The 19,347-nt window shown below is 40.4% G+C and overlaps 29 non-coding genes across 29 annotated transcripts; all 29 read left to right on the plus strand.

Annotated features, from left to right (window-relative positions):
- The first annotated feature begins 109 nt into the window (after positions 1-109).
- Positions 110-182, plus strand: trnav-uac. Its single transcript has one exon. It is a non-coding gene; the product is annotated as a tRNA-Val (tRNA).
- A 118-nt stretch (positions 183-300) lies between these two features.
- trnav-cac lies at positions 301-373 on the plus strand. The gene has a single exon. It is a non-coding gene; the product is annotated as a tRNA-Val (tRNA).
- A 110-nt stretch (positions 374-483) lies between these two features.
- trnav-cac lies at positions 484-556 on the plus strand. The gene has a single exon. It is a non-coding gene; the product is annotated as a tRNA-Val (tRNA).
- A 666-nt stretch (positions 557-1,222) lies between these two features.
- On the plus strand, positions 1,223-1,295 carry trnav-aac. The gene has a single exon. It is a non-coding gene; the product is annotated as a tRNA-Val (tRNA).
- A 109-nt stretch (positions 1,296-1,404) lies between these two features.
- Positions 1,405-1,477, plus strand: trnav-uac. Its single transcript has one exon. It is a non-coding gene; the product is annotated as a tRNA-Val (tRNA).
- A 300-nt stretch (positions 1,478-1,777) lies between these two features.
- trnav-cac lies at positions 1,778-1,850 on the plus strand. The gene has a single exon. It is a non-coding gene; the product is annotated as a tRNA-Val (tRNA).
- A 498-nt stretch (positions 1,851-2,348) lies between these two features.
- On the plus strand, positions 2,349-2,421 carry trnav-uac. The gene has a single exon. It is a non-coding gene; the product is annotated as a tRNA-Val (tRNA).
- Positions 2,422-3,089: 668 nt separating this feature from the next.
- trnav-cac lies at positions 3,090-3,162 on the plus strand. Its single transcript has one exon. It is a non-coding gene; the product is annotated as a tRNA-Val (tRNA).
- Positions 3,163-3,274: 112 nt separating this feature from the next.
- trnav-uac lies at positions 3,275-3,347 on the plus strand. The gene has a single exon. It is a non-coding gene; the product is annotated as a tRNA-Val (tRNA).
- Positions 3,348-3,467: 120 nt separating this feature from the next.
- On the plus strand, positions 3,468-3,541 carry trnav-cac. Its single transcript has one exon. It is a non-coding gene; the product is annotated as a tRNA-Val (tRNA).
- A 110-nt stretch (positions 3,542-3,651) lies between these two features.
- Positions 3,652-3,724, plus strand: trnav-cac. Its single transcript has one exon. It is a non-coding gene; the product is annotated as a tRNA-Val (tRNA).
- A 110-nt stretch (positions 3,725-3,834) lies between these two features.
- trnav-aac lies at positions 3,835-3,907 on the plus strand. Its single transcript has one exon. It is a non-coding gene; the product is annotated as a tRNA-Val (tRNA).
- Positions 3,908-4,213: 306 nt separating this feature from the next.
- On the plus strand, positions 4,214-4,287 carry trnav-cac. The gene has a single exon. It is a non-coding gene; the product is annotated as a tRNA-Val (tRNA).
- Positions 4,288-5,695: 1,408 nt separating this feature from the next.
- trnav-aac lies at positions 5,696-5,767 on the plus strand. Its single transcript has one exon. It is a non-coding gene; the product is annotated as a tRNA-Val (tRNA).
- Positions 5,768-6,832: 1,065 nt separating this feature from the next.
- Positions 6,833-6,905, plus strand: trnav-uac. The gene has a single exon. It is a non-coding gene; the product is annotated as a tRNA-Val (tRNA).
- A 298-nt stretch (positions 6,906-7,203) lies between these two features.
- Positions 7,204-7,276, plus strand: trnav-cac. The gene has a single exon. It is a non-coding gene; the product is annotated as a tRNA-Val (tRNA).
- A 110-nt stretch (positions 7,277-7,386) lies between these two features.
- Positions 7,387-7,459, plus strand: trnav-uac. Its single transcript has one exon. It is a non-coding gene; the product is annotated as a tRNA-Val (tRNA).
- A 722-nt stretch (positions 7,460-8,181) lies between these two features.
- trnav-aac lies at positions 8,182-8,254 on the plus strand. Its single transcript has one exon. It is a non-coding gene; the product is annotated as a tRNA-Val (tRNA).
- Positions 8,255-10,269: 2,015 nt separating this feature from the next.
- trnav-aac lies at positions 10,270-10,344 on the plus strand. Its single transcript has one exon. It is a non-coding gene; the product is annotated as a tRNA-Val (tRNA).
- Positions 10,345-16,127: 5,783 nt separating this feature from the next.
- Positions 16,128-16,200, plus strand: trnav-uac. The gene has a single exon. It is a non-coding gene; the product is annotated as a tRNA-Val (tRNA).
- Positions 16,201-16,317: 117 nt separating this feature from the next.
- trnav-cac lies at positions 16,318-16,390 on the plus strand. The gene has a single exon. It is a non-coding gene; the product is annotated as a tRNA-Val (tRNA).
- Positions 16,391-16,500: 110 nt separating this feature from the next.
- trnav-cac lies at positions 16,501-16,573 on the plus strand. The gene has a single exon. It is a non-coding gene; the product is annotated as a tRNA-Val (tRNA).
- Positions 16,574-16,683: 110 nt separating this feature from the next.
- Positions 16,684-16,756, plus strand: trnav-uac. The gene has a single exon. It is a non-coding gene; the product is annotated as a tRNA-Val (tRNA).
- A 112-nt stretch (positions 16,757-16,868) lies between these two features.
- Positions 16,869-16,941, plus strand: trnav-cac. The gene has a single exon. It is a non-coding gene; the product is annotated as a tRNA-Val (tRNA).
- Positions 16,942-17,240: 299 nt separating this feature from the next.
- Positions 17,241-17,313, plus strand: trnav-cac. Its single transcript has one exon. It is a non-coding gene; the product is annotated as a tRNA-Val (tRNA).
- A 308-nt stretch (positions 17,314-17,621) lies between these two features.
- trnav-aac lies at positions 17,622-17,694 on the plus strand. The gene has a single exon. It is a non-coding gene; the product is annotated as a tRNA-Val (tRNA).
- Positions 17,695-17,803: 109 nt separating this feature from the next.
- On the plus strand, positions 17,804-17,877 carry trnav-uac. Its single transcript has one exon. It is a non-coding gene; the product is annotated as a tRNA-Val (tRNA).
- Positions 17,878-17,994: 117 nt separating this feature from the next.
- On the plus strand, positions 17,995-18,067 carry trnav-cac. Its single transcript has one exon. It is a non-coding gene; the product is annotated as a tRNA-Val (tRNA).
- A 110-nt stretch (positions 18,068-18,177) lies between these two features.
- trnav-cac lies at positions 18,178-18,250 on the plus strand. Its single transcript has one exon. It is a non-coding gene; the product is annotated as a tRNA-Val (tRNA).
- Positions 18,251-19,347: the final 1,097 nt, after the last annotated feature.

Genomic DNA, 19,347 nt, shown 5'->3' on the forward strand with positions numbered 1-19,347 from the left:
AATTCTTATTTGGAAGGATCTTGCATTGAGCTTTATATTTCTATCTTATGATGTCTTCAACTAGAGTTTGACTTGTCAAAAGTAATCGAGGTGACCTTTTTGTCAGGATGTTTCCATAGTGTAGTGGTTATCACGTTCGCTTTACACGCGAAAGGTCCCCAGTTCGAAACTGGGTGGAAACAAATTCTTATTTGGGGCGACTGTTGGTTTCCTTGGCCAAAGTACAGCTTCACTCTACTAATGAAGTATTCTTTAATTGAACTTCCTGTGTTACCATGTCAAACAGAAAACTTTCCAAGAGTTTCCATAGTGTAGTGGTTATCACGTTCGCCTCACACGCGAAAGGTCCCCAGTTTGAAACTGGGTGGAAACAAATTCTTATTTGGAAGGATCTTGCATTTATCTGAAGTACTCCATCTCAAAATGTCTTCTACTAGAATTTGACTTGCCAAAAGTCATGGAGGTGACTTCTTTCTTCAGGATGTTTCCATAGTGTAGTGGTTATCACGTTCGCCTCACACGCGAAAGGTCCCCAGTTCGAAACTGGGTGGAAACAAATTCTTATTTGGAAGGATCTTGCATTTATCTGAAGTACTCCATCTCAAAATGTCTTCTACTAGAATTTGACTTGGCAAAAGTTATGGAGGTGACTACTTTCATCAGGATGTTTCCATAGTGTAGTGGTTATCATGTTAAGCCTCACCCGCTAACACGAAAGGTCCCCAGTTTGAAACTGGGTGGAAACAAATTCTTATTTGGAGGGATCTTTCATTGATCTGAAGTACTTGTATCTCAAGATGTCTTCTACTAGAATTTGACTTGCCAAAAGTCATGGAGGTGACTTCTTCCTTCAGGATGTTTCCATAGTGTAGTGGTTATCACGTTAAGCCTAACACTTTGAAAGGTCCCCAGTTGAAACTGGGTGGAAACAAATTCTTATTTGGAAGGATCTTGCATTTATCTGAAGTACTCCATCTCAAAATGTCTTACTAGAATTTGACTTGGCAAAAGTTATGGAGGTGACTACTTTCATCAGGATGTTTCCATAGTGTAGTGGTTATCACGTTAAGCCTCCACCTTGAAAGGTCCCCAGTTGAAACTGGGTGGAAACAAATTCTTATTTGGAGGATCTTTCATTGATCTGAAGTACTTTATCTCAAGATGTCTTCTACTAGAATTTGACTTGCCAAAAGTCATGGAGGTGACTTCTTTTCTTCAGGATGTTTCCATAGTGTAGTGGTTATCACGTTCGCCTAACACGCGAAAGGTCCCCAGTTCGAAACTGGGTGGAAACAAATTCTTATTTGGAAGGATCTTGCATTGAGCTTTATATTTCTATCTTATGATGTCTTCAACTAGAGTTTGACTTGTCAAAAGTAATCGAGGTGACCTTTTTGTCAGGATGTTTCCATAGTGTAGTGGTTATCACGTTTGCTTTACACGCGAAAGGTCCCCAGTTCGAAACTGGGTGGAAACAAATTCTTATTGGGGCGACTGTTGGTTTCCTTGGCCAAAGTACAGCTTCACTCTACTAATGAAGTATTCTTTAATTGAACTTCCTGTGTTACCATGTCAAACAGAAAACTTTCCAAGAGTTTCCATAGTGTAGTGGTTATCACGTTAAGCCCACACAGGAAAGGTCCCCAGTTTGAAACTGGGTGGAAACAAATTCTTATTTGGAAGGATCTTGCATTTATCTGAAGTACTCCATCTCAAAATGTCTTCTACTAGAATTTGACTTGGCAAAAGTTATGGAGGTGACTACTTTCATCAGGATGTTTCCATAGTGTAGTGGTTATCACGTTCGCCTCACACGCGAAAGGTCCCCAGTTCGAAACTGGGTGGAAACAAATTCTTATTTGGAAGGATCTTTCATTGATCTGAAGTACTTTATCTCAAGATGTCTTCTACTAGAATTTGACTTGCCAAAAGTCATGGAGGTGACTTCTTCCTTCAGGATGTTTCCATAGTGTAGTGGTTATCACGTTAAGCCTTAACACGCGAAAGGTCCCCAGTTCAGTTGAAACTGGGTGGAAACAAATTCTTATTTGGAAGGATCTTTCATTGATCTGAAGTACTTTATCTCAAGATGTCTTCTACTAGAATTTGACTTGCCAAAAAAGTCATGGAGTGACTTCTTCAGGATGTTTCAGGATGTTTCCATAGTGTAGTGGTTATCACGTTAAGCCTAACTTGCCAAAAGCATGAAAGGTCCCCAGTTCGAAACTGGGTGGAAACAAATTCTTATTTGGAAGGATCTTGCATTGAGCTTTATATTTCTATCTTATGATGTCTTCAACTAGAGTTTGACTTGTCAAAAGTAATCGAGGTGACCTTTTTGTCAGGATGTTTCCATAGTGTAGTGGTTATCACGTTCGCTTTACACGCGAAAGGTCCCCAGTTCGAAACTGGGTGGAAACAAATTCTTATTGGGGCGACTGTTGGTTTCCTTGGCCAAAGTACAGCTTCACTCTACTAATGAAGTATTCTTTAATTGAACTTCCTGTGTTACCATGTCAAACAGAAAACTTTCCAAGAGTTTCCATAGTGTAGTGGTTATCACGTTAAGCCACACCTTGAAAGGTCCCCAGTTTGAAACTGGGTGGAAACAAATTCTTATTTGGAAGGATCTTGCATTTATCTGAAGTACTCCATCTCAAAATGTCTTCTACTAGAATTTGACTTGGCAAAAGTTATCGAGGTGACTTCTTTCATCAGGATGTTTCCCTAGTGTAGTGGTTATCACGTTCACCTCACACGCGAAAGGTCCCCAGTGTGAAACTGGGTGGAAACAAATTCTTATTTGGAAGGATCTTTCATTGATCTGAAGTACTCCATCTCAAGATGTCTTCTACTAGAATTTGACTTGCCAAAAGTCATGGAGGTGACTACTTTCATCAGGATGTTTCCATAGTGTAGTGGTTATCACGTTAAGCCTACACACGCTGAAAGGTCCCCAGTTGAAACTGGGTGGAAACAAATTCTTATTTGGAAGGATCTTGCATTTATCTGAAGTACTCCATCTCAAAATGTCTTCTACTAGAATTTGACTTGGCAAAAGTTATGGAGGTGACTTCTTTCATCAGGATGTTTCCATAGTGTAGTGGTTATCACGTTCGCCTCACACGCAAAAGTTCCCCAGTTCGAAACTGGGTGGAAACAAATTCTTATTTGGAAGGATCTTTCATTGATTATATTTCTACTTTATCTCAAGATGTCTTCTACTAGAATTTGACTTGCCAAAAGTCATGGAGGTGACTTCTTTCTTCAGGATGTTTCCATAGTGTAGTGGTTATCACGTTTGCTTTACACGCGAAAGGTCCCCAGTTCGAAACTGGGTGGAAACAAATTCTTATTGGGGCGACTGTTGGTTTCCTTGGCCAAAGTACAGCTTCACTCTACTAATGAAGTATTCTTTAATTGAACTTCCTGTGTTACCATGTCAAACAGAAAACTTCCTTCAGGATGTTTCCATAGTGTAGTGGTTATTACGTTAAGCCTCACACGCGAAAGGTCCCCAGTTCGAAACTGGGTGGAAACAAATTCTTATTTGGAAGGATCTTGCATTTATCTGAAGTACTCCATCTCAAAATGTCTTCTACTAGAATTTGACTTGGCAAAAGTTATGGAGGTGACTACTTTCATCAGGATGTTTCCATAGTGTAGTGGTTATCACGTTCGCCTCACACGCGAAAGGTCCCCAGTTCGAAACTGGGTGGAAACAAATTCTTATTTGGAGGGATCTTTCATTGATCTGAAGTACTGTATCTCAAGATGTCTTCTACTAGAATTTGACTTGCCAAAAGTCATGGAGGTGACTTCTTCCTTCAGGATGTTTCCATAGTGTAGTGGTTATCACGTTCGCCTAACACGCGAAAGGTCCCCAGTTCGAAACTGGGTGGAAACAAATTCTTATTTGGAAGGATCTTGCATTGATCTGAAGTACTTTATCTCAATGATGTCTTCTACTAGAGTTTGAATTCCTGTGCCAAAAGTCATGGAGGTGACTTTTTTTCAGGATGTTTCCATAGTGTAGTGGTTATCACGTTAAGCCTCACAACTGAAAGGTCCCCAGTTGAAACTGGGTGGAAACTGGGTGGAAAATTCTTATTTGGAAGGATCTTTCATTGATCTGAAGTACTCCATCTCAAAATGTCTTCTACTAGAATTTGACTTGCCAAAAGTCATGGAGGTGACTTCTTTCCTTCAGGATGTTTCCATAGTGTAGTGGTTATCACGTTAAGCCTCACACGCGAAAGGTCCCCAGTTTGAAACTGGGTGGAAACAAATTCTTATTTGGAAGGATCTTGCATTTATCTGAAGTACTCCATCTCAAAATGTCTTCTACTAGAATTTGACTTGGCAAAAGTTATGGAGGTGACTACTTTCATCAGGATGTTTCCATAGTGTAGTGGTTATCACGTTAAGCCCTCTAACCGCGAAAGGTCCCCAGTTGAAACTGGGTGGAAACAAATTCTTTTTTTGGAGGATCTTTCATTGATCTGAAGTACTTTATCTCAAGATGTCTTCTACTAGAATTTGACTTGCCAAAAGTCATGGAGGTGACTTCTTCCTTCAGGATGTTTCCATAGTGTAGTGGTTATCACGTTAAGCCTAACACTTGAAAGGTCCCCAGTTGAAACTGGGTGGAAACAAATTCTTATTTGGAAGGATCTTTCATTGATCTGAAGTACTTTATCTCAAAGATGTCTTCTACTAGAATTTGACTTGCCAAAAGTCATGGAGGTGACTTCTTTCTTCAGGATGTTTCCATAGTGTAGTGGTTATCACGTTAAGATTTCACAAGAAAGGTCCCCAGTTGAAACTGGGTGGAAACAAATTCTTATTTGGAAGGATCTTTCATTGATCTGAAGTACTCCATCTCAAGATGTCTTCTACTAGAATTTGACTTGCCAAAAGTCATGGAGGTGACTTCTTTCTTCAGGATGTTTCCATAGTGTAGTGGTTATCACGTTAAGCCTCACCCTGTGAAAGGTCCCCAGTTGAAACTGGGTGGAAACAAATTCTTATTTGGAAGGATCTTGCATTGAGCTTTATATTTCTATCTTATGATGTCTTCAACTAGAGTTTGACTTGTCAAAAGTAATCGAGGTGACCTTTTTGTCAGGATGTTTCCATAGTGTAGTTATTTCGTTAAGCTTTTTACACGCGAAAAGGTCCCCAGTTGAAACTGGGTGGAAACAAATTCTTATTGGGGGAGGACTGTTGGTTTCCTTGGCCAAAGTACAGCTTCACTCTACTAATGAAGTATTCTTTAATTGAACTTCCTGTGTTACCATGTCAAACAGAAAACTTTCCAAGAGTTTCCATAGTGTAGTGGTTATCACGTTAAGCCTCACCTTGAAAGGTCCCCAGTTTGAAACTGGGTGGAAACAAATTCTTATTTGGAAGGATCTTGCATTTATCTGAAGTACTCCATCTCAAAATGTCTTCTACTAGAATTTGACTTGGCAAAAGTTATGGAGGTGACTACTTTCATCAGGATGTTTCCATAGTGTAGTGGTGGTTATCACGTTAAGCTCACACACTGTGAAAGGTCCCCAGTTGAAACTGGGTGGAAACAAATTCTTATTTGGAAGGATCTTTCATTGATCTGAAGTACTCCATCTCAAAGATGTCTTCTACTAGAATTTGACTTGCCAAAAGTCATGGAGGTGACTTCTTCCTTCAGGATGTTTCCATAGTGTAGTGGTTATCACGTTCGCCTAACACGCGAAAGGTCCCCAGTTGAAACTGGGTGGAAACAAATTCTTATTTGGAAGGATCTTGCATTTATCTGAAGTACTCCATCTCAAAAATGTCTTCTACTAGAATTTGACTTGCAAAAGTTATGGAGGTGACTACTTTCATCAGGATGTTTCCATAGTGTAGTGGTTATCACGTTAAGCCTCACACGAAAGGTCCCCAGTTGAAACTGGGTGGTGGAAACAAATTCTTATTTGGAGGGATCTTTCATTGATCTGAAGTACTTTATCTCAAGATGTCTTCTACTAGAATTTGACTTGCAAAAAAGTCATGGAGGTGACTTCTTCCTTCAGGATGTTTCCATAGTGTAGTGGTTATCACGTTGGATGTTTTCATAGTGTAGTGGTTAAAAGGTCCCTGAAAGGTCCCCAGTTGAAACTGGGTGGAAACAAATTCTTATTTGGAAGGATCTTGCATTTATCTGAAGTACTCCATCTCAAAATGTCTTCTACTAGAATTTGACTTGGCAAAAGTTATGGAGGTGACTACTTTCATCAGGATGTTTCCATAGTGTAGTGGTTATCACGTTAAGCCTCACACCGCGAAAGGTCCCCAGTTTGAAACTGGGTGGAAACAAATTCTTATTTGGAAGGATCTTTCATTGATCTGAAGTACTTTATCTCAAGATGTCTTCTACTAGAATTTGACTTGCCAAAAGTCATGGAGGTGACTTCTTCCTTCAGGATGTTTCCATAGTGTAGTGGTTATCACGTTAAGCCTTACCACACGCGCGAAAGGTCCCCAGTTGAAACTGGGTGGAAACAAATTCTTATTTGGAAGGATCTTTCATTGATCTGAAGTACTTATCTCAAGATGTCTTCTACTAGAATTTGACTTGCCAAAAGTCATGGAGGTGACTTCTTCCTTCAGGATGTTTCCATAGTGTGTGGTGGTTATCACGTTAAGTCCCCACACGAAACTGAAAGGTCCCCAGTTTGAAACTGGGTGGAAACAAATTCTTATTTGGAAGGATCTTGCATTGATCTTTATATTTCTATCTTATGATGTCTTCAACTAGAGTTTGACTTGTCAAAAGTAATGGAGGTGACTGACCTTTTGTCAGGATGTTTCCATAGTGTAGTGGTTATCACGTTTGCTTTACACGCGAAAGGTCCCCAGTTCGAAACTGGGTGGAAACAAATTCTCTTTGGGGCGACTGTTGGTTTCCTTGGCCAAAGTACAGCTTCACTCTACTAATGAAGTATTCTTTAATTGAACTTCCTGTGTTACCATGTCAAACAGAAAACTTTCCAAGAGTTTCCATAGTGTAGTGGTTATCACGTTAAGCCTCAATGAAAGGTCCCCAGTTCGAAACTGGGTGGAAACAAATTCTTATTTGGAAGGATCTTGCATTTATCTGAAGTACTCCATCTCAAAATGTCTTCTACTAGAATTTGACTTGGCAAAAGTTATGGAGGTGACTACTTTCATCAGGATGTTTCCATAGTGTAGTGGTTATCACGTTCGCCTCACACGCGAAAGGTCCCCAGTTTGAAACTGGGTGGAAACAAATTCTTATTTGGAGGGATCTTTCATTGATCTGAAGTACTGTATCTCAAGATGTCTTCTACTAGAATTTGACTTGCCAAAAGTCATGGAGGTGACTTCTTCCTTCAGGATGTTTCCATAGTGTAGTGGTTATCACGTTTGCTTTACACGCGAAAGGTCCCCAGTTCGAAACTGGGTGGAAACAAATTCTTATTGGGGGATCTTGTTCTTTCATTTATCCAAAGTACAGCTATCTCAAGATGTCTTCTACTAGATTTTTAATTGAAAGTCATGGAGGTTACCATGTCAAACAGGATGTTTCCATAGTGTAGTGGTTATCACGTTAAGTGGTTACACGTTGCTGAAAGGTCCCCAGTTCGAAACTGGGTGGAAACAAATTCTTATTTGGAAGGATCTTGCATTTATCTGAAGTACTCCATCTCAAAATGTCTTCTACTAGAATTTGACTTGGCAAAAGTTATGGAGGTGACTACTTTCATCAGGATGTTTCCATAGTGTAGTGGTTATCACGTTAAGCCTCCACACCTTGAAAGGTCCCCAGTTGAAACTGGGTGGAAACAAATTCTTATTTGGAGGGATCTTTCATTGATCTGAAGTACTGTATCTCAAGATGTCTTCTACTAGAATTTGACTTGCCAAAAGTCATGGAGGTGACTTCTTCCTTCAGGATGTTTCCATAGTGTGGTTGGTTATCACGTTTTAAAGGTCCCCAGTTTGAAACTGGGTGGAAAGGTCCCCAGTTGAAACTGGGTGGAAACTGGGTGGAAACAAATTCTTATTTGGAAGGATCTTGATGTTTTGATCTGAAGTACTGTATCTCAAGATGTCTTCTACTAGAATTTGACTTGCAAAATACTCCATCATGTCTTCTACTAGAATTTGGACCCAAACTATTTCCTTCAGGATGTTTCCATAGTGTAGTGGTTATCACGTTCGCCTAACACGCGAAAGGTCCCCAGTTTGAAACTGGGTGGAAACAAATTCTTATTTGGAAGGATCTTGCATTGAGCTTTATATTTCTATCTCATGATGTCTTCTACTAGAATTTGACTTGTCAAAAGTTATGGAGGTGACTTTTTTCATCAGGATGTTTCCATAGTGTAGTGGTTATCGTTTAGCCTTTACACAAAGGTCCCCAGTTGAAACTGGGTGGAAACAAATTCTTATTTGGGGGGATCTGTCATTTTTTCTTTGGCCAAAGTACAGCTTCATCTACTAATGAAGTATTCTTTAATTTGAACTTCCTGTGTTACCATGTCAAACTTCTTCTTTCAGGATGTTTCCATAGTGTAGTGGTTATCACGTTAAGCCTCACACGTGAAAGGTCCCCAGTTGAAACTGGGTGGAAACAAATTCTTATTTGGAAGGATCTTGCATTTATCTGAAGTACTCCATCTCAAAATGTCTTCTACTAGAATTTGACTTGCAAAAGTTATGGAGGTGACTTCTTTCATCAGGATGTTTCCATAGTGTAGTGGTTATCACGTTAAGCCTCACACCTTGAAAGGTCCCCAGTTTGAAACTGGGTGGAAACAAATTCTTATTTGGAAGGATCTTTCATTGATCTGAAGTACTCCATCTCAAGATGTCTTCTACTAGAATTTGACTTGCCAAAAGTTCATGGAGGTGACTTCTTTCTTCAGGATGTTTCCATAGTGTAGTGGTTATCACGTTAAGCCTCACACACTTGAAAGGTCCCCAGTTTGAAACTGGGTGGAAACAAATTCTTATTTGGAAGGATCTTGCATTGATCTGAAGTACTCCATCTCAAAATGTCTTCTACTAGAATTTGACTTGCCAAAAGTCATGGAGGTGACTTCTTTCATCAGGATGTTTCCATAGTGTAGTGGTTATCACGTTAAGCCTCACACAGCGAAAGGTCCCCAGTTTGAAACTGGGTGGAAACAAATTCTTATTTGGAAGGATCTTTCATTGATCTGAAGTACTTTATCTCAAGATGTCTTCTACTAGAATTTGACTTGCCAAAAGTCATGGAGGTGACTTCTTTCCTTCAGGATGTTTCCATAGTGTAGTGGTTATCACGTTTCCATAGCCTAACTGAAAGGTCCCCAGTTTGAAACTGGGTGGAAACAAATTCTTATTTGGAAGGATCTTTTCATTGATCTTGAATTTCTATCTCAAGATGTCTTCTACTAGAATTTGACTTGCCAAAAGTCATGGAGGTGACTTCTTCCTTCAGGATGTTTCCATAGTGTAGTGGTTATCACGTTTTGCTTTACATGCGAAAGGTCCCCAGTTGAAACTGGGTGGAAACAAATTCTTATTTGGGGGATCTTTGTTGGTTTCCTTGGCCAAAGTACAGCTTCTCTACTAATGAAGTATTCTTTAATTGAACTTTGTGTTACCATGTCAAAGGTGAAAACTTTCAGGATGTTTCCATAGTGTAGTGGTTATCACGTTTGCCTCCTCACACGCTTGAAAGGTCCCCAGTTGAAACTGGGTGGAAACAAATTCTTATTTGGAAGGATCTTGCATTTATCTGAAGTACTCCATCTCAAAATGTCTTCTACTAGAATTTGACTTGGCAAAAGTTATGGAGGTGACTACTTTCATCAGGATGTTTCCATAGTGTAGTGGTTATCACGTTAAGCCTCACACCTTGAAAGGTCCCCAGTTGAAACTGGGTGGAAACAAATTCTTATTTGGAGGATCTTTCATTGATCTGAAGTACTTTATCTCAAGATGTCTTCTACTAGAATTTGACTTGCCAAAAGTCATGGAGGTGACTTCTTCCTTCAGGATGTTTCCATAGTGTAGTGGTTATCACGTTTACACGAAAGGTCCCCTCGAAACTGGGTGGAAACAAAATTCTTATTTGGAAGGATCTTTGAAAGGTCCCCAGTTTGAAACTGGGTGGAAACAAATTCTTATTTGGAAGGATCTTTCATTGATCTGAAGTACTTTTATCTCAAGATGTCTTCTACTAGAATTTGACTTGCCAAAAGTCATGGAGGTGACTTCTTCCTTCAGGATGTTTCCATAGTGTAGTGGTTATCACGTTAAGCCTAACACGCTGAAAGGTCCCCAGTTTGAAACTGGGTGGAAACAAATTCTTATTTGGAAGGATCTTGCATTGATCTGAATATTTCTATCTCATGATGTCTTCTACTAGAATTTGACTTGTCAAAAGTCATGGAGGTGACTTCTTTTTTCAGGATGTTTCCATAGTGTAGTGGTTATCACGTTTGGGTGGAAACACGCGAAAAGGTCCCCAGTTGAAACTGGGTGGAAACAAATTCTTATTTGGACTGTTGGTTTCATTGATCCAAAGTACAGCTTCATCTCTAATGATGTCTTCTTTAATTGAACTTCCTGCCAAATGTCATGGAGAAAACTTCTTCCTTCAGGATGTTTCCATAGTGTAGTGGTTATCACGTTAAGCCTACACGCTTGCTGAAAGGTCCCCAGTTTGAAACTGGGTGGAAACAAATTCTTATTTGGAAGGATCTTGCATTTATCTGAAGTACTCCATCTCAAAATGTCTTCTACTAGAATTTGACTTGGCAAAAGTTATGGAGGTGACTACTTTCATCAGGATGTTTCCATAGTGTAGTGGTTATCACGTTAAGCCTCACACACGAAAGGTCCCCAGTTGAAACTGGGTGGAAACAAATTCTTATTTGGAAGGATCTTTCATTGATCTGAAGTACTGTATCTCAAGATGTCTTCTACTAGAATTTGACTTGCCAAAAGTCATGGAGGTGACTTCTTCCTTCAGGATGTTTCCATAGTGTAGTGGTTATCACGTTAAGCTTTAACACGCGAAAGGTCCCCAGTTGAAACTGGGTGGAAACAAATTCTTATTTGGAGGATCTTTCATTGATCTGAAGTACAGCTTCATCTCTAATGATGTCTTCTACTAGAATTTGACTTGCAAAAATGTCATGGAGGTGACTTCTTCCTTCAGGATGTTTCCATAGTGTAGTGGTTATCACGTTAAGCCTAACCTGTATGAAAGGTCCCCAGTTCGAAACTGGGTGGAAACAAATTCTTATTTGGAAGGATCGACTGGCAGCCTTAACCCTCTTACCCCCACAAGCACGCCATATGGCAACTGTGGCAAGGAAAAACTCCCATATTCCAGGAAGAAACCTTGAGCAGAACCTGACTTAATGGGGGGAGCCCATCTGCTTCTGGCTGGCTAAGCCCTCAATAGTAGCAGATGTAGAATAATCTGAAAATGTAGTCTACAGGATAAGATGAGTTAACTAAAAGCTTTCCTGTACAGGTATGTTTTTCAGATTTTTTTAAAATATTTACTGAACTTCGCCTGCTTGATGTACAGAGGCAGGGTGTTCCATAGTTTGGGGGCATAATGGATAAACGCAGCTTCTCCACTTTGTTTGTGGAGCACTTTGGGTACGATTAAAAGATTAGAATTGGATGATCTAAGTTTCCTTTGTGGTTGATAAGATATTAAAAGCTCAGAGATATATGAAGGTGCTATGCCATTCAGAGCTTTGTAAGTAATTAACATAACCTTAAAATCAATTCTATAGGAAATAGGGAGCCAGTGCAGTTCAGCCAACACAGGGGTGATGTGTTCTCTCTTCTTAGTCTTAGTTAAAAGTCTAGCCGCAGAGTTCTGTATGAGTGCCAATTTCTTTAGATGTTTTTGGGAAGACCAGTGAAAAGTGCATTGCAGTAGTCTAACCTGCTAGTGATAAAGGCGTGAATTAGTTTTTCTGCATCTTGTTGAGTTAAAAAGGGCCGCACTTTGGCAATGTTTCTCAAGTGGAAATAGGCTGTCTGAGTAACTTTACTGATATGGGGCTTAAAACTTAACTCTGCATCTAAGATGACACGAGGCTTGTTACTTTTGGTTTGACCTGGTGTGCCAAGTTCCCCAGATTACTAAGAATAATATCTCGCTTTAGTTTTGGTCCAACCAGAAGTACCTCTGTTTTGTCATCATTTAGTTTCAAAAAGTTTTTGCTCATCCACTGATTAATGGAGGTTAGGCATGCAGTGAGGGAGCAAAGGCCATCTGGGTTAGTTGGCTCCACAGAAAGATACAATTGGGTATCATCTGCGTAGCTGTGGAAGTTTACATTATGCTGACTTATGACGTTTCCCAATGGAAGCATATATAGAGAAAATAGCAGGGGACCAAGGCAGCTCCCTGGGCCACACCAAAAGGCAAGTCATGTTTTTCAGATACATGATCTCCTAGACTGATATAAAAATCTCTGCCAGTAATGTAGGTTTGAAACCAGTTTAGAGCATTATCAGAGAGACCCACCCACTTCGCAAGGCGGTGAATTAGGATGCTATGATCAATGGTGTCAAATGCGCACTCAAATCCAGAAGAATAAGGATTGAGACTTTGTTTGAGTCGGTAGCTAGTCTGAGATCATTGACTATTTTACTAGAGCCGTTTCTGTGCTGTGATTTGATCTAAAACCTGATTGGAATTTTTCAAGGATACTGTTTTCGTTGAGGAAGGTATTTAACTGATTACAAACAACTTTTTCAAGTACTTTGCTCAAAAACGATAGATTTGATATAGGCCTGTAGTTGCTCAGATTGGTATGGTCAAATTTGACTTTTAAGTAAAGGTTTCACAACAGCGGTTTTAAAAGCAGTTGGAAATATACCTGTTTCTAATGAGGTATTTATTACCTTGAGAAAAAAGGGAGCTAAGCCATCATACTTTTTTTTTGAGGAATGTAGTAGGGATTGGATCTAAAACACATGTTGAGGAGCCGGTTTGAGTTATAATTTTACCAAGCTCAGATTGAGTAATAGTGCTAAAGGACCTTAATTTTGGGGGCTGTTTTTGGGTGTACTATCAAACATATTACTTGTGTTACCAATAGCCTCCCTTATAGAAATGACTTTGTTTTTGAAGAAGTCTGCAAATTCTTCGCATCTTAGAGAGGATGCCTGACTGAGTGTATCAAAAGGTGTTTGATGCAATAGCCTATCAATGGTAGAGAACAACACCCTAGAGTTTCCACTGTTTTCAGCAATTACCTTAGAGAAGTGGTTCCTCCTCTCATTCGAATAGCTCTATTATAATTTGCAATTTTTTCTTTTTAGAATGGCACGGTGAACCTGTAACTTAGTTTTTCTCCATGTTCTCTCAGCTTTCCTACATGATCTTTTTTAGATCATGGATATTTTCGTTCATCCAAGGTGTCAGTTTGCTACAGGGCCTTTTTTAGTCTTTAAGGGTGCCACTCTGTCAAGCAGAGCGCCTAATTCACGATTGAGAGCCTCTACCATTTGATCAATGGGATGATGTAAAATATCTAAATTTATGGAGTCTATAAGAGCTATGAACTGCTGTTCTGCTCTAATGTCCAAGAGTCGCGATTTGATTGCAATTTCGGGATGAATTTTTGGAGTATGTAGTACTATATTAAAAGATACACAATGATGATCAGACATATTTATATCATTTACTGATAAGTCTGTGACTTCTATCCCTCTGGAAATGACTAGATCGAGGGTGTTGCCAAGGTTGTGGGTGGGTCCTGTAACATGCTGCTTTAGCTCTAAACTGTCCAACACATTAAGGAACTTACTGGCTTTAGCATCAGTTGTCTTATTGACATGAATATTGAAGTCGCCATTTACAATTATCCGATCATAGCTAGTGATGATGAGCGACATAAGTTCAGAAAACTGGTCGAGAAAGCCAGTCCATAGTTTAGGAGGGCGGTATAAGGTTAATAGAAGTACAGCTGGGTCAGCCTTCAGAGTGAGGGCAATATACTCAAAGGAAGCGAATTCGCCAAAGTTGACTTCGTGTGCAACTATATTTGTTTGAGAGAATGGAGGCAATTCCACCACCTCGTTTGCCTTGTCTAATTGAGTGGAAGAAATTATAATTTGGGGGACAAGTCTCAACAAAAACAGCTTCGCTGTCTGAAGTCAGCCAGGTTTCAACAAGAAACAGAAAATCCAATTTTTTTTCACTAATAAAATCATTGATTGCAAAGGTTTTGGTAGTAAGTGCACCTATATTTAGTAAACCCATGTTAGCTGAAAATGCCTCTGGCTTTTGAGGAATATGCTGAGGTATGGAAAGAATATTTGTTAGGTTTCTGGTTTTAAATTTGTCTTTTCTTTTTACTATACGTTGGGTAGAAATCAACGTTGGAATAGAACTATAAGCATAAGTCATGCTATTGCATGACACAGCTTGATCTATGGTAGTAGTATTGTATGTTACCCTGCAGAAAACATTCTCAGACCCATCCACATGTATAATGCCATTCAAATCAATACCTGGGGGCGTGAATCTGTAATATTTTCTACAGAATGTCAATGTCTCAGTGTGGACGCTTATGTTGTCAGAGAGTAGCCTGGCTCCATGTTGGTTTGAGTGGAGACCATCACGCTTCAGCATACTGGGCCTCTCCCAGAACAAGCCCCAGTTGTTGACATAGGGGATGCTTAGGGAAGCGCAGTAGCGTTTGAGCCAGGTGTGGAGATCGAACAGTCTGGACCATCTCTCAGCACCTTTTCTGTAGGTAGGAGAGGCCCAGAGATGACAAAGCGTTTTTTCTGTGCCCATCAGAGTGGTGATGAGAGTTTTGTAGTTTTCCTGCAGTGCTACTGACTGCTTATCTCTGATGTCGTTCGTGCCCACGTGTACGATGATGTTGTTGACCTTGGTGTGGCGGGCCAGGATGCTTGGGAGTTTCTGCTGGATGTCAAGGACCTTGGCACCAGGGAAGCAGTAGACCTTGGAGGGACCGCTACATGATGGGGAATGCAGAGGTCTCTAACCATGGAACTGCCGGATGACCAGGGTGGAGGTTGATGAGGTCCGGGGAGGAGGGGGTCGGGGGCGCCGACTTTGAGGAGGGACCAGGATGGTTGTCTCGGGCTGGGGGCTCCTCATCCCTCGGGTCAGAATGGCATAGCGATTTTCCAGTCGTATAGGTTGGGCTGGGCCTGAGTGCCGTCCCAGACCGCCTGCCGTGCTTGTGATGCTTGCTTCTACGCCATGGCTCAGGCTGGTGTGGAGTGGAGCTGGCCAGCAGAGCAGGCTTGGTTCTCAGCAGAGGCCGGGGAGAGGCAACAGGGACAGAAGTTGCATTAGTGCATGGCATGGTTAAAGTATTGGAGGACAGAGTGAAATCAGGGCATCTGGCATTTGTGTGTGTAAGAGAGGTAACGTTATTTTACGGAGAGAATGGTGTCGAGGAACTGTTCATCCTTCTCAATCTGATGGAGGGTCGCTATTCTGGCTTCGAAGTTCCACTATCTTTTTCGCTGAGAAGGACGCATGAGTCGCAGCCTGGTGCACAGCTGAGGGGAGGCATCGTGGTCGCGGGCGAGGGCTCGCCGGGTGTCAACTGTTTTTTAAACGTTTGTTTGCTAGTTGGCTAGCAACAGCGATATCGTGCAGTTCCTTGATAACTCGAACACAGGTAGCGGGTAAGTAATCTGAGAAGATCTCACTTTTATATTGAGTCACTAGTTTTGAGAGACGTTAGAAGGAATTTGATGCTTTCTTCTTCCAGATATCGTTTCCTTGGCCCGGTATTATTTGCAGCCCTTGATACTGGCTTAACGTTTAACGTTAACGTTTGACAGAAAAGTTTGGCAATCAAGGTTATAGAGTCCGATAATCCAAAGCCTCGAAAGCAACAACAGTTTATGCAAGAGTTTGTTCACGAGATATAATCGGTAGCCAGTAAATCCGTAGAAAGTAGATGGTAACAAGGAGATTTAAGATAGATAAGTTTGGAAGTTTAGGTAGTTACATACGGAGCACGCCGAGCGGAAGGGGGTTAACACGCAGTTACGGTTTGAAGCTAGAGAACTAGAGTTTGACTTGTCAAAAGTAATCGAGGTGACCTTTTTATCAGGATGTTTCCATAGTGTAGTGGTTATTACGTTGGCTTTACATGCGAAAGGTCCCCAGTTCGAAACTGGGTGGAAACAAATTCTTATTGGGGCGACTGTTGGTTTCCTTGGCCAAAGTACAGCTTCACTCTACTAATGAAGTATTCTTTAATTGAACTTCCTGTGTTACCATGTCAAACAGAAAAGTTTCCAAGAGTTTCCATAGTGTAGTGGTTATCACGTTCGCCTCACACGCGAAAGGTCCCCAGTTCGAAACTGGGTGGAAACAAATTCTTATTTGGAAGGATCTTGCATTTATCTGAAGTACTCCATCTCAAAATGTCTTCTACTAGAATTTGACTTGGCAAAAGTTATGGAGGTGAATACTTTCATCAGGATGTTTCCATAGTGTAGTGGTTATCACGTTCGCCTCACACGCGAAAGGTCCTCAGTTCGAAACTGGGTGGAAACAAATTCTTATTTGGAGGGATCTTTCATTGATCTGAAGTACTGTATCTCAAGATGTCTTCTACTAGAATTTGACTTGCCAAAAGTCATGGAGGTGACTTCTTCCTTCAGGATGTTTCCATAGTGTAGTGGTTATCACGTTTGCTTTACACGCGAAAGGTCCCCAGTTCGAAACTGGGTGGAAACAAATTCTTATTTGAAGGTTGGTTTCATTGATCCAAAGTACTCCTTATCTCAATGAATATTCTTTTAATTGAATTCCTGTGGCAAATGTCATGGAGATGAAAACTTTTCAGGATGTTTCCATAGTGTAGTGGTTATCACGTTCGCCTCACACGCGAAAGGTCCCCAGTTCGAAACTGGGTGGAAACAAATTCTTATTTGGAAGGATCTTGCATTGAGCTTTATATTTCTATCTTATGATGTCTTCAACTAGAGTTTGACTTGTCAAAAGTAATCGAGGTGACCTTTTTTTCTCAGGATGTTTCCATAGTGTAGTGGTTATCACGCCTGCTTTTACGCTAAAAAGTCCCCAGTTGAAACTGGGTGGAAACAAATCCTTTTGGGGCGACTGTTGGTTTCCTTGGCCAAAGTACAGCTTCACTCTACTAATGAAGTATTCTTTAATTGAACTTCCTGTGTTACCATGTCAAACAGAAAACTTTCCAAGAGTTTCCATAGTGTAGTGGTTATCACGTTTGCCTCACACGCGAAAGGTCCCCAGTTCGAAACTGGGTGGAAACAAATTCTTATTTGGAAGGATCTTGCATTTATCTGAAGTACTCCATCTCAAAATGTCTTCTACTAGAATTTGACTTGGCAAAAGTTATGGAGGTGAATACTTTCATCAGGATGTTTCCATAGTGTAGTGGTTTTCACGTCCCTAGTGTAGTGGTTATCTCACACGCTAAAAAGGTCCCAGTTCAAAACTGGGTGGAAACAAATTCTTATTTGGAAGGATCTTTCATTTATCTGAAGTACTCCATCTCAAAATGTCTTCTACTAGAATTTGACTTGGCAAAAGTTATGGAGGTGACTTTTTTCATCAGGATGTTTCCATAGTGTAGTGGTTATCACGTTCGCCTAACACGCGAAAGGTCCCCAGTTCAAAACTGGGTGGAAACAAATTCTTATTTGGAAGGATCTTGCATTGAGCTTTATATTTCTATCTTATGATGTCTTCAACTAGAGTTTGACTTGTCAAAAGTAATCGAGGTGACCTTTTTGTCAGGATGTTTCCATAGTGTAGTGGTTATCACGTTTGCTTTACACGCGAAAAGGTCCCCAGTTCGAAACTGGGTGGAAACAAATTCTTATTGGGGCGACTGTTGGTTTCCTTGGCCAAAGTACAGCTTCACTCTACTAATGAAGTATTCTTTAATTGAACTTCCTGTGTTACCATGTCAAACAGAAAACTTTCCAAGAGTTTCCATAGTGTAGTGGTTATCACGTTCGCCTCACACGCAAAAGGTCCCCAGTTCGAAACTGGGTGGAAACAAATTCTTATTTGGAAGGATCTTGCATTTATCTGAAGTACTCCATCTCAAAATGTCTTCTACTAGAATTTGACTTGGCAAAAGTTATGGAGGTGAATACTTTCATCAGGATGTTTCCATAGTGTAGTGGTTATCACGTTCTCCTCACACGCGAAAGGTCCCCAGTTCGAAACTGGGTGGAAACAAATTCTTATTTGGAGGGATCTTTCATTGATCTGAAGTACTTTATCTCAAGATGTCTTCAACTAGAATTTGACGTGCCAAAAGTCATGGAGGTGACAAAAGTTTCCATAGGAGATGACGTTTTTTCTTCCTTCAGGATGTTTCCATAGTGTAGTGGTTATCTTTAATTGAACTTCCTGTGTTACCATTTAACAGAAAAAGGTCCCCGCCAAAGGTTCAAACTGGGTGGAAACAAATTCTTATTTGAAGGGATATTTCATTGATCTGAAGTACTTTATCTCAAGATGTCTTCAACTAGAATTTGACGTGCCAAAAGTCATGGAGATGACTTCTTCCTTCAGGATGTTTCCATAGTGTAGTGGTTATCACATTGACTTTTTCATCAGGATGTTTCCATAAGGTCCCCGAAAAGGTCACCAGTTCAAAACTGGGTGGAAACAAATTCTTATTTGGAAGGATCTTGCATTGAGCTTTATATTTCTATCTTATGATGTCTTCAACTAGAGTTTGACTTGTCAAAAGTAATCGAGGTGACCTTTTTGTCAGGATGTTTCCATAGTGTAGTGGTTATCACGTCTGCTTTACACGCGAAAAGTCTCCAGTTCGAAACTGGGTGGAAACAAATTCCTTTTGGGGCGACTGTTGGTTTCCTTGGCCAAAGTACAGCTTCACTCTACTAATGAAGTATTCTTTAATTGAACTTCCTGTGTTACCATGTCAAACAGAAAACTTTCCAAGAGTTTCCATAGTGTAGTGGTTATCACGTTAAGCCTCATTGCGAAAAGGTCCCCAGTTCGAAACTGGGTGGAAACAAATTCTTATTTGGAAGGATCTTGCATTTATCTGAAGTACTCCATCTCAAAATGTCTTCTACTAGAATTTGACTTGGCAAAAGTTATGGAGGTGAATACTTTTCATCAGGATGTTTCCATAGTGTAGTGGTTATCACGTCTTCCCACACGAAAAGGTCCTCAGTTCGAAACTGGGTGGAAACAAATTCTTATTTGGAGGGATCTTTCATTGATCTGAAGTACTGTATCTCAAGATGTCTTCTACTAGAATTTGACTTGGCAAAAGTTATGGAGGTGACTACTTTCAT

Source organism: Alosa alosa, unplaced genomic scaffold (genome assembly GCF_017589495.1).
Source record: "Alosa alosa isolate M-15738 ecotype Scorff River unplaced genomic scaffold, AALO_Geno_1.1 AALO_1.0_unplaced_132, whole genome shotgun sequence".
NCBI classification, from domain to species: Eukaryota; Metazoa; Chordata; class Actinopteri; order Clupeiformes; family Clupeidae; genus Alosa; species Alosa alosa.